The sequence below is a fragment of the Hemiscyllium ocellatum genome, chromosome 9, assembly GCF_020745735.1.
Source record: "Hemiscyllium ocellatum isolate sHemOce1 chromosome 9, sHemOce1.pat.X.cur, whole genome shotgun sequence".
NCBI classification, from domain to species: domain Eukaryota; kingdom Metazoa; phylum Chordata; class Chondrichthyes; order Orectolobiformes; family Hemiscylliidae; genus Hemiscyllium; species Hemiscyllium ocellatum.
The window spans coordinates 51,945,513-51,958,831 of NC_083409.1; positions in this window are offsets into that span (position 1 = coordinate 51,945,513).

The window sequence follows — 13,319 nt, forward strand, 5'->3', positions numbered from 1 at the left end:
GTCGTACCTGCCTATCTTCCTTTCCACCTATCCACTCCACCCTCCTCTCTAACCTATCACCTTCATCCCTACCCCCATTCATCCATTGTACTCTTTGCTACCTTCCTCCACCCTCCTCTCTTACCTATCACCTCCATCACCTATTGTACTCAACGCTACTTTCTCCCCACCCCCACCCCCCTCTCATTTATCTCTCCACTCTGCAGGCACCCTGCCTCTATTCCTGATGAAAGGCTTTTGCCTGAAACATCGATTTTCCTGCTCCTCGGATGCTACCTGACATGCTGTGCTTTTCCAGCACCACTCTAATCTAGACTCTGCTTACAATTGATCACAACTGATGTTACTGGAAAGTCTGAAATACAAATCTAGCTTGATAAATCATGCGTAATTTTTGTTTGGCCTTGAAACATAAACAATGCTGCAGATTCAAATTTAACAATAAAACTGATTTAATACAGAAAAACAATGAAAATAAAACAAACCAAATGATTTACCTAACACATATTTAAAGATTTCATTGACTTAGTAAAAAAATTAATCCCATTAATTCCAAAAGCATTCCTTTATAGTACTCAAACTCCAGAGTGAATGCCCTTCTCTATCCCATATAGGATTTGACTTAACCAGGGCTTTAATTCTCAGTTATAGAGATGCACAGCATGAAAACATAAACTTCAGTCCAACTCGTCCATCCCTACCAGATATCCTAAATTAATCTAGTCCCATTTACCAGCAGTTGGCCCTCTAACTCCTCCTATTCACACATACCCATCCAGATGCCTTTTAAATGTTGTAATTGGACCAGCCTCCGCTACTTCATCTGGTAGCTCATTCCATACACGCACTGCCCTCTGAAAATGTTGCCCCTTAAGTCCCTTTTATATCTGTTGCCTCTTACTTTAAACCTATGCCCTCTATTTTAGGGCTCCCCTACCCTGAGGAAAAGACTTTGCCTAGTTATTCCATCCATGCACTTCATGCTTTTATAAACCTCTTTAAGGTCACCCCCTCAGCCTCTGACGCTGCAGGAAAAGTTGTAAATAGTTGTTGGTTTTAATATTCTCTTTTGGACCTAAAGAATAAAATTGTTAATTTTTACTTTAAATAGTGAACTCTGAGATGGCTCTTTGTCTCTCAAAATTTAAGAGATTACAGCATGAGGTGATTTCTCTGTGTGTTGCATCTAAATTAGCAGAGAAGTTTACCCAGTGTTGTAACACCATTCAGCATCTCCCTATAGCTCAAACCCTCACAACATCCTTATAAATCTTTTCTGAAGCCTTTCAAGTTGGGAAAATCTGTTAGATTCTTCCTAGAGCCTTCATGGAACTGTATTTAAGTTTTCTCAGCTTCAAATAATCTCTTCAGTATTTAGTTTGAACCAAACACTTCTGGTCTGGACTTTTAATTCTTTGTACTTAAATAAATTACTTTCAGTAATTCTAAGCTATCTTCTGCCTTTCCATGGAGCAACTATTTTACACATCCAACTTCAGCTAAAAACCTTGCAGAACTACCCAAATTAAAAATAAAAATTCTAAGCTATGGTGTGTTTCCTAACCAAACAAAAAATTCAATCCTTCAGCTTCTAAACTGAAGCCTAATAAGGTAATCAAAACCCATTAATCTCCAGGAAATCTTTCTCTCACTACTTTAAAAGAAATCACAACTACAGAAATACATTAAATCCCTTCAGACACATAGAAGACCCATAGGTCAATGATTGACATTCAAAAGTCCACACTCAGAAATAAATGATATTAAAATCCAAGAGGTTGACAACCCTCCAGTGTAGAATTTGTTTTCCTTATCTCAGCCCTAAATGGCAGTCTTCCTTAGCCTGAGTCTATTTCTATAGTTCTAGACCCTCCAACTAGAGAAAATAGCCTCAGTGTTTACCATAATTTCTTCTGAGAAAGTTTTGTTTCAAAAAGATCATTTCATTTTTCTGAGAATATAAGCACATTCTGTTCAATATTGTGTCTTTGGATAATCCTGTTATCCCAAGAACAATTCAAATAAGATGAAAAGAAACAAACATAGAACTCACTGGAGGGTCTCATCAATGCTGTATATAACTGCAACAATTCCCTTACTCTCATACACCTAGCTACTTGCAATAAAGACTGATATATCCCTTATTTTCCCAATCATTTGTTGTACCTGTAGGTTAACTTTCTGGGTTTCATCTTTATAAGCATCTTTTATCCATAATACTCTTAATCTGTGTCTGTATTTAGTTAATAACTCTGATATGTTTTTACTTCAAAACGTTTTGGAATAGCTGTAAAATAAACTAACCTTTGGTCTTGTTTAAAAATAAAGATTTATTACTTTTAAAAATTGAATGACTAAAAACAAAACCAGTCCTCACTTTCTTCTATAGGAGTAGGAAGGTCATGTTGCAGCTATACAGGGCACTGGTTAGGCCACTTTTGAAATATTATGTGCACTTCTGGTCGTCGGAAGGATGTTGTGAAACTTGAAATGGTTCAGAAAAGATTTACAAGGATGTTGCCAGGGTTGAAGGGTTTGAGCCATAGGGAGAGACTGGATAGGCTGGGGCTGTTTTCCCAGGAGCGGCAGAGGCTGAAGGATGACTTTATGATTTTATAAACCTTATAAAGGACATGGATATGGTAAATAGACAAGGTCTTTTCCCTGAGGTGGGGGAGTCCAGAACTAGAGGGCGTAGGTTTAAGGTGAGAAGGGAAAGATTTAAAGGGAACTTAAGGGGTAACCTTTCCATGCAGAGGGCAGTGTGTGTATGGCTTGAGCTGCCAGAGGAAGTGGTGGAGGCTGGTACAATTACAATATTTAAAAGTCATCTAGATGGATATACGAATAAGAAGGGTTTAGAGGGACATGGACCAAGGGCTGGCAAATGGAACGAGATTAGATTGGGATATCTGGTCGGCATGGATGAGTTGGATTGAAGGGTCTGTTTCCATGCTGTACATGTCTATGACTCTAAAAGGGACCTAATTGAGCTATATTAATTCACAGTTCATTAACCATACTGTAAAAATAGTGTGTAAAATGTAAGCTTCAGATCCATATTAAAAGACTTCTAAAGTCTGCAAAGAGTAAAACACTAATTGAATACCTCAAAACAACACGTGTATACAATGTTTCATTGACAATAGTGACACCTCATCTGAGTCATTGATAGAATGTGAATAGTTCATATCCAAGGACTAGTGCCTCAGTTTTTCCTCATTAGTTACATCCTGCCATCCTGAAAATGATCCATTTATTCCTACTGTCTGGTTTTTGTGCATTAGCCAATCCTGAATCTATACTAATGTATTATCACAAATCTACAGTTGTAATTCTGTAATTCACAATGCAAAAATGGTGTCTATAATCTTTGTAATATCATGTCTCATGCTGTGATGCAGTGATGATATTATGAGTATGACACAAAGATATACTTGCACATGAATTGAGAGATGCAACAAAACAAATGTTACTTGCCATTTATCAGTCCAAATGAAAACATCTTGCGACACCTTACCAAAATGGGTTCTGAAAATCCAAATATACTGCACCCTCCCTCTTATCTACCTCAGTTACATCCTCTCAAAAATGCTAAAACAGTTTTCCTTTCATAAAACCACATTGATTCTGCCCAGTCATATTGTGGTATTTCTAATTACATTATAAATTGTACCTTGTTGATCTGGTGAACTTGGATGAGTCAGGCAGACGACTTTCCTGATTACTTTCCTCTCAGTGGCCAAGAGACATTATTTATTTGACAATTTTTTTTAAGACAAGCTGGTTAACCACATATAAATTCTTTACTTAAATCAGCCTGATTCATTGGCATCTAAAATTTTGCTGGCATGGTTTCAACAAGGAACATTTTTTGTATCAAAATTCAGATCAAACATCAATTATCTTTAGATATCTACATTTTGCTATTTAAAAGGATTAAGCCGGGAATGATGGGCAAAATAAATTTAGGCTTTTTGGTGATCAAAAATAAATATTTATGTAACCACGTATACCATTTGGGAATATTGCCCTGCCCTTCTGTAGTAGTAGATCATTCCCAAGACAGGAAAACTAGAAGACAAGGATACATAACAGTCATGTTTAAAATGCATAAAAATCAGTGGAAACTTATCTACATGCTTTGGAATGATGACCAATTTCTCCCCATGAACGTTTAATGCAAAAATTACTAAAGAATACAAATACCAGCTTCAGATCTATAATCTGAAATATATTCAAAGACTTCAAAGAATTTATATTTTATAATAGAAATCTAATAAAACTGGGAATTGAATGCAAAGTACCTTGGAGGCAAGAGAGACCAATAAAATTATACTGATTGGGTTACTTATGAGAAATAATGGGAGACAGTAAAGTATCAGAGTCCCAAAGAATAAACATATAGAACATTAAAGGCAACAACTACCAAATTCAAATAAATTGACAGACAATTGGAAGGACAGTTGACAAATGTTGCATATACATCTGGACCATGTGGGAAATCAGGACATTTTATGTTCCCTGGGCAACCATGTAGAAAGTGATTCCAGTTGCAAGCTTTACTTGGTGTTCCTGAACTTGTGAAATGACTTATGCCTTACAAGGCAAATCAGCAAGGTCTTGGTGTCGCACATTACAGCCGTGGTACCTCACAAAGTTTAAGTGAGTCAATATCAGCATGATAGAAAGAAGAGGCAGATACTGCTGAATTCTTGTATAGACATTGGATTATCAAAGACAAACCAGTGAAAGTAAAACCATCTCAGCAAAGTGCAATTTAGAGCACATCCTCAGATTCTCTGAGCAAATGGCTGCATAGGCTACAGGAAAGTGTGCTGAAATTAGGCATGTATGATGTGTATTATTTCTGGGAGTTCAATTTTACAACAGAAGCAGAAAGATTTTGATCAGGTCTGTGAAAATTTTGCAAAGGAGTCAGAAACTCATTCTGGAATTAATTTGTCTGGGGAAAGGCAACTTCAGTGAAGCATTAGAGAGGGAAAAAAAAGGTGCATGCATTTTTGGGGACAAGCAGCATTAGAATAAAAAGAGGAACTATGTAGCAAAGTTTTGATTGCAATGCATGTGTAAATTGGATCATTACAAAAAGTTGGCGAGCTGTCACATATTGTCACTGAAATACAATTCTAACAAAGGCCTGGCTTGAAGAAAGGCAGGAACTGAAAGTAAACATTTCTGGTTAAGGTGTATTCAAGAGGAGAGTAGGGAAGAATGTATTTTACAACATAGCAACATTATTGAGGGTGTCAACATTTATTATTCATCACTAGCTCTCTTTGAGAACATGCTGGAAAGCCACACCTTTGAACTGTTAAAGGCAGATGTGCTTAAGAACTTCTGTTCAGGAGGAACTTTCAGTATTTGGACCAAAAGGAGTGACACATTTCAAACTCAATAGTGAATGACTTTAACGGAGACTCAGGGAAAATGGTACCCGTATGCCCTTCTAAGTGGTAGAGTGCAATTTGGGAGATGCTGTTATTGAAGGCTTGACAAGTTGCTGCAGTATGCTACAAACTGCAATTTGGTGGTAAAAGGAAATAGTGGATGGTATATTGATCAAGAATTTTGTTTTATCCTGGATGGTGTCAAGCCTTTGTCCCTCAAAAGTAATATTGGATCTCCACTGAAATGTCTCAGATGGTTCACTAGCTTTGGAGAGTCAGGATGCAAGTAACTCACTGTAGAATACCTCGCCTTTGACTCTGCTTTTACAACCAAAACATTTGGATGTTTGTTAAGTTGCAGGTCAAAGATGATCTCAAAAATATTAAAAGTTGTTAACTTGATGATTGTAATGCCAAGTAACTCAAAGAAAGATGGTTAGACTCTCTTGCTAATAATGGACGTAGCTGGATGTTGATGTTAATTTTGCCTTCGACAGGATATTTCACCTGGTGCAGTAATGTTTAGATTATCCCTTATAGCATAAGAAACTAGATGCAGATAACATGGTTTCAATGACTCAGGCGACTGACTGTGTGGAGTTTGCACGTTCTCCCCGTGTCTGGGTGGGTTTCCTCCGGGTGCTCCGGTTTCCTCCCACAGTCACAAAGATGTGCGGGTCAGGTGAATTGGCCATGCTAAATTGCCCGTAGTGTTAGGTAAGGGGTAAATGTAGGGGTATGGGTGGGTTGCGCGTCGGTGTGGACTTGTTGGGCCGAAGGGCCTGTTTCCACACTGTAAGTAATCTAATCTAAAAGATCCAGATATTTATCATAGCTCATTAATATATATAAACGTTACATACAATTGACACATCAGCATCCAGGCTTGTATTAGACTATTTGGTTACCAAGGTACAGAATGCTTTCAGTGTCATGCTTCACAATGCAAAAATGGTGTCTATAATCTTTGTAATATCATGTCTCATGCTGTGATGCAGTGATGATATTATGAGTATGACACAAAGATATACTTGCACATGAATTGAGAGATGCAACAAAACAAATGTTACTTGCCATTTATCAGTCCAAATGAAAGCTTAAAGTGTTACTTTCATGAATACTGGTGAACAATTTAAAAGTGAACAGGAGGAAGAGGGTCCATGATGTTGAGGCTATTACTATTTTTCTTTCACTTTTCTCATAAAAGCCATTACTGAGGAATGGCTGCAGGATAGTCAGGATTGGGAATTAAAAATGCCAGGTTATAAGGTTTACAGGATAGACAGATAGACAGGTTAGAGGTGGTGGAATGGTCCTTATTGGTTAGACACAGAATTACTTCAATGGTGAGACAGGATACAAGAGAAAAGCATTCAGTGCAGATTGTATAAGTGGAAATGAGGAGCAGTTAAGAAACTGGAACTATCATTGGTATTGTGTATAGAACCCTGGTAGCAGCTCTGAAGTTCTAGATTGTACAAATGCAGAAATTAGGCAAGTGTGTAGCAGAGTCAGGGTAGTATTAATGGTGATTTTAACATTTTTAAATAAATTATCTGGATTTGGACATAGGAGGCATAGTTACTAAGTAAGTTTGCAGATGACACCAAAATTGGAGGTGTGGTGGACAGCGAAGAAGGTTACCTCAGATTACAATGGGATCTTGATCAGATGGGCCGATAGGCTGGGTGAGTGACAGATGGTATTTAATTTCAATAAATGAGAGGTACTGCATTTTGGAAAGGCAAATCAGGACAGGACGTATATACTTAATGATAAGGTCCTAAAGAGTGTTGCTGAACTAAGAGACCTTGGAGTGCAGGTTCATAGCTCCTTGAAAGTGGAGTTGCAGGTAGATAGGATAGTGAAGACAGCATTTGGCATTCTTTATTCGTCAGAACATTGAGTTGAGAGGTCATGTTGCGGCTATACAAGACTTGGTTAGGCTTCTATTGGAGTATTGTGTGCAATTCTGGTCTCTCTCCTATAGGAAGGATGTTGTGAAACTTGAAAGAGTTCAAAAAAATTTATAAGTATGTTCCCAGGGTAGGAGGGTTTGTACTATAGGGAGAGGCTGAATAGACTGAGGCTGTTTTCCCTGGAGTGTCAGAGGCTGAGAAGTGACCTTATACAGGATTATAAAATCATGAGAAGCATGGCTAGGGTAAATAGACAAGGTCTTTTCCCTGGGATGGGTGAGTCCAGATCCAAAGGGCATAGGTATAGGGTGAGAGGGGAAAGATATAAAAGAGACCTAAGGAGCAACGTTTTCCACATGGAGGGTGGTGCATGTGTGGAATGGGCTGGCAGAGGAAGTGGTGGAGGCTGGTACAATTACAACATTTAAAAGTGCCAAGTGCTGAACTTGGCAAGGTGGCGGTGATTCTGCTATGGACAGCTCTGCCTAACAGCCAAGGCATATTGGTGTTTTTTGCCATCCCTGGCCAACTTATGTGGTGGAATTATTAATTTAAAACCTTACAGAATACATTTGTTAATATTTGGGAGTGGGAAGGATGCCAAAGCGAAAAGGAGCAAGCAAATAGCGGCAGGGAGGACACTCCCCTGCAGCACCCACCACACCAGAGACTGCAGCAGCAGCAGTAGCAGCCTCTCCTGAACCCCCTGGGTACCTGACAGACTCACAGGAATTGGCTGCAGCGATGGAGAGAAAGTTGGGGCTGCAATTGAGGACATCCGTAGGGAGATTCGTGCCCAGGTCCGACCTATCGCTTCCATGCTGCAGAACCATGAGCAGGAGATCCAGGGCCTCAGGGAGTGGCTGGAGGGTCGAACTAAGGCATCAGAAGCTAGAATGGAGTCCTCATCCAGTCGGATCCAGGTGCTGGAGCTAGAGGTGCGGGCATTGCGAGACCATACTGATGACCTCGAAAATCAAGGTCGGAGGATAAATCTCTGAATCGTTGGGGTCCCTGAAGGTGAGCAGCCAGTCAGCTTCTTTGAAAGCTGACTGCCCGCCTTCACATCAAGTCCAGCAGGCTGCAGATTGAAAGGGCTTATAGGGTTACAGTGCACAGGTCAGGCTCAGTGCAGCGCCCCCGCTCGGTCCTAGTGCACTTCCATTCATATAAAGACAAACAAAAAGTCATAGAAGCTTCCAGATCCCTGGGAAAACTTCCACAGGCACTGCTGTGCAAGGGGTCAAAAATCATGTTATTCCAGGATTTCTCTGCAGCTTTAATTCGAAAGAGGAATTCCTTCAATGAAGTTAAAAAGAGACTGAGGAACCTAGGCATCCAATACTCCATGAGATGTCCCACAGTGCTCCATTTCAGCCATGAGGACTCAATTTATACATTTGACTCAGCGGATAAAGATAAAAACTTTGTAGACACTTTAAAATAGACGGATTGGCCTGAAGAATATGGTTAATGTTTGTTCTCTTTCTTTTCTTGCCCCATGTTTTCCATTCCTTTTTTTTATTCCTTTCTTTCTCCCTAATAACTTCTTATTTTGGAAAGTGGGGAAAAAACCTTGGAATAAGTTGTCACTTGTTTTAATAACTGAATTTTCTGATAGGAAATTTTGTGGATGTTCATTGTTGTCTCCTCTCTTTTTTGTTTGTTTATTCTGTTTCTCTTTTAGTTACAAGTAGGGGTGACATGAAGCCAGGGATGGGTGGAATGCTCATCCTGACTTTGTTTTTTTTCTGTTTATTTAAAGATCACCTCCTTGTTTTTTTCCTGGCTGAAGGCTGGAGCACAGTCCAAGTTTGAAGGAGCAGTGAAGGAGGAGGTGGGTAGGGTGAGTGCCCCCCATGGGCAGGGGGAAAGAGTCTTCCATTCAAAGCTTTTTAGTTGGTTTTCTTTGTAGCTTCTCGGTAGTAATAGTTGTTTATAGTTATGATCGAGTAGAGTCTCAGAGTCAGAGATGTACAGCATGAAAACTTGCCCTTCAGTCCAACCTGTCCATGCCAACCAGATATCCCAACCCAATCTAGTCCCACCTGCCAGCACCTGGCCCATATCCCTCCAAACCCTTCTTATTCACATACCCATCCAAATGCCTCTTAAATGTTGAAATTGTACCAGTCTCCACCACTTCCTCTGGCAGCTCATTCCATACACATACCACTCTCTATGTGAAAAAGTTGCCCTGTGGGTCTTTTTTATATCTTTCCCTTCTCACCCTAAACCTGTGCTCTCTAATTCTGGACTACCCTACCCCAAGGAAAAGATTTTGTCTATTTACCCTATCCATGCCCCTCATAATTTTGTAAACCTCTATAAGGTCACCCCTCAGCTTCCGACGCTCCAGGGAAAATAGCTCCAGCCTGTTCGACCTCTCCCTGTAGCTCAAATCCTCCAACCCTGGCAACATCTTTATAAATCTTTTCTGATCCCTTCAAGTTTCACAAAATTCTACCCATTGGAAGACGACCAGAACTGCACGCAATATTCCAAACGTGGCCTAACCAATGTCCTGTACAGCTGCAATATGACCTCCCAACTCCTGTACTCAATACTCTGACCAATAAAGGAAAGCACTGATCCTTGTGGCACTTCACAGGTCAGGTCTCTAGTCTGAAAAACAACCCTGCACCACCACTCTGTCTTCTACCTTTGAGCCAGTTCTGTATCCAAATGGCTAGTTCTCCCTGTATTCTGTGAAATCTAACCTTGCTAATCAGTCTCCCATGGGGAACCTTGTCAAACACCTTACTGAAGTCCATATAGATCACATCTACCACTCTGTCCTCATTAATCCTCTTTGTTACTTCCTCAAAAACCTCAATCAAGTTTGTGAGACATGATTTCCCACACACAAAGCCATGTTGACTATCCCTAATCAGTCCTTTCCAAATACAGGTACATCCTGTCCCTCAGGATTTCCTCCAACAACTTGCCCACTGCTAACGTCAGGCTCACTGGTCTATAGTTCCCTGGCTTATCCTTACCACCCTTCTTAAACAGTGGCACCACATTAACCAACCTCCAGTCTTCTGGCACCTCACATGTGACTATCGATGATACAAATATCTTAGCAAGAGGCCCAACAATCACTTCTCTAGCTTCCCACACAGTTCTAAGGTCCACCTCATCAGGTCCTGGGGATTTATCCACCTTTACCCAATTCAAGTCATCCAGCATTTCGTCCTCTGTAATCTGGACATTTTACAAGGTGTCACCATCTATTTCCCTACAGTCTATATCTTCCATATCCTTTTCCACCGTAAATACAGATGCAAAATACTTGTTTAGTATCTCCCCTATTTTCTGTGGCTCCACACAAAAGCTGCCTTGCTGATCTTTGAGGGGTCCTATTCTCTCCCTAGTTACCCTTTTGTCCTTAATGCTTTTGTAAAAACCCTTTGGATTCTCCTTAATTCTATTTGCCAAAGCTATTTCATGTCCCCTTTTTGCCCTCCTGATTTCCCTCTTAAGTATACTCCTACTTCCTTTACACTCTAAGGATTCACTCGATCTCTCCTGTCTATACCTGACATAAGCTTCCTTCTTTTTCTGAACCAAACCCTCAATTTCTTTAGTCATCCAGCATTCCCTATATCTACCAGTCTTTCCTTTCACCTTAACAGGAATAGTCTTTCTCTGGATTCTTGTTATCTCATTTCTGAAGGCTTCCCATTTTCCAGCTGTCCCTTTACCTGCAAACATCTGCCTCCAATCAGCTTACAAAAGTTCTTGCCTAGTTTTTGTATATATAGTTCTTCAACTCTGAGTCTTTATTTACTTGTGCTTGACGCTTCGTAAGCAGAATTCTCCCTCTGAGGGGTTCAAGGGTCTCTGAAAGGGAATATGGCTCAGTGTCTTACTAAATGGTGCACCTGGAACATTAAGGGAAGTCATTCGCTTGTTAAAAGGAAACAAGTGCTTTTTATCCTTAAGCGGGAAAGGGTTCATATTGTTTTGTTGCAGGAAACCCATCTTGATGATGGGGAACACCTGAAATTACAATAGGGAGTTATGACCAGGCATTCTTTTCATCCTTTACTACTTAAAGTAGGAGAGTAGTGGTACTTATTCAGAAAAATCTTCTGTTCCCTTTATTAGAGCAGGTGAAAGATGAGCAGGGATGGTTTGTGATACTTAAAGCCCTGATACATGGAGAGCAATATGACATTTTAAATGTCTACTGCCCTCCGGCGTATCCCCTCAAATGTTTGATCAGTGCTTTCTCTAAGTTGAGTTCTTTTGGAACACGGAACATTATTATAAAGGGGGGATTTTAATTGTCTTTTGGATCTAACAGTGGACAGGATGCCCTGTGGGCCCCCAATTATTTCTTCACAGGCCAACCAGGTGGTTGACTTATGCGAGGAGTTGGGGTTGGTGGACATTTGGAGATGTCTTCACCCTACCGGCAGGGACTTCACCTTTGTTTCAAACCCATGTAAATGTCACACCAGGAATGACTTCTTTCTAGCTCCCTCGGCCCTTCTGGATTTGATTATGGGTTGTAAAATTTGGAATATGGCTATCTCCGATCACGCGGCAGTATATTTGGAGGTTAAGGCCCAAGAGTGAAGGGCTAGTTTTGCGGCATTGGTGTTTGGACCCTTTTCTCCTTAAGAATTCCAATTTTGTGAAATACATTTTGAAGGAGTTTCAGGTATTCTTGACAATCAATTCAGGCACGGCTAGTAGTCCATCTATGCTATGAGAGACTGCTAAAGCCTTTGCTAGGGGATTAACTATTGCCTATTCGGCTAACCAGAAATGACAGAAGGAGGAACAACAGCATCTACTTGAGATATGGTTGTAAGCCGCCAAGGCGGCACATTTTGCGTGGCTTTCAGTAACTAATCTACAACAGATCACAGCCCTCTGGGCTACCTTGAATTCAATACTGACACAAAAAGCAAAGAAAGAACTTGCTTTTGCCAGACAAAGGCTGTTCAAATATGGGGATAAGCCAGGGAAGTATTTAGCGTACCTGACTAGGAAAAAGCATGCTTCCCAATCCATTACTGCAATCAGAGACAGCACCAGGGTCTTTACATACGATGCTAAAAAGATTAATGAGGCTTTTCGGAGCTTTTACTCTGAATTATATTGGGGTCTGAAGGTTGCGAGGACAGGAGGGCTAAAATGGAGACCTTTTTTAGGAACCTGGACCTCCCAGGGGTAACCTCAGAACAGGCCTCTTTCCTTAATGCCCCGTTGATAGTTCAGGAAATACAGGAGGCAGCTCAGCATCTTCAGAGTGGGAAAGTGCCTGGCCCTGATGGTCTCCCAGATGAGTTTTATAAGGAGTGATTAGAGATTCTGTCAGGGTCGAGGTTGGAGATGTACAATCACTCCTATGTACATGAATGCCTACCACCATTTTTGAGAGAAGCTAATATTTCCTTAATTCTTAAGAAAGGGAAGGTTCCTGAGGATTGTGCCTCATACAGGCCCATCTCTCTATTAAATTCAGATTTCAAGATTCTGTCCAAGATCCTGGCACTGAGATTGGAAAAGGTGTTGCTCCATATTGATAAAGAGGAACAGACAGGCTTTATAAGGGGCCGTAGGTCCTCCAATAATATTAGAAGGTTGCTTCAAGTTGATTCAAGTTTGTCAGCAATCATTGATTCAGGGATTGGTGATGTCCTTAGATGCAGAGAAAGCATTTGACCGTGTGGAACGACCGTATGTTTTTTATGTCTTAGAACAGTTTGGGTTGGGTGGGGTCTTTGCTAGGTGGGTGGAGGTTTTATATCGCCACCCTCTGGCCGTGGTTATCACCAACAGGGTGAAGTCTGGGAATTTTAGGATTGGTTGAGGCAGCCGGCAAGGCTGCCCCCTCTCACCGTTGTTGTTTACGTTGGTGATAGAGCTGCTGGTAGAGGCCATTCGTCAGAACGTCCGCATAACCATTCCGGAACTGGGATCGAGAGTACACAAGATTACACTGTATATGGATGATATTTCCTGTTTTTAA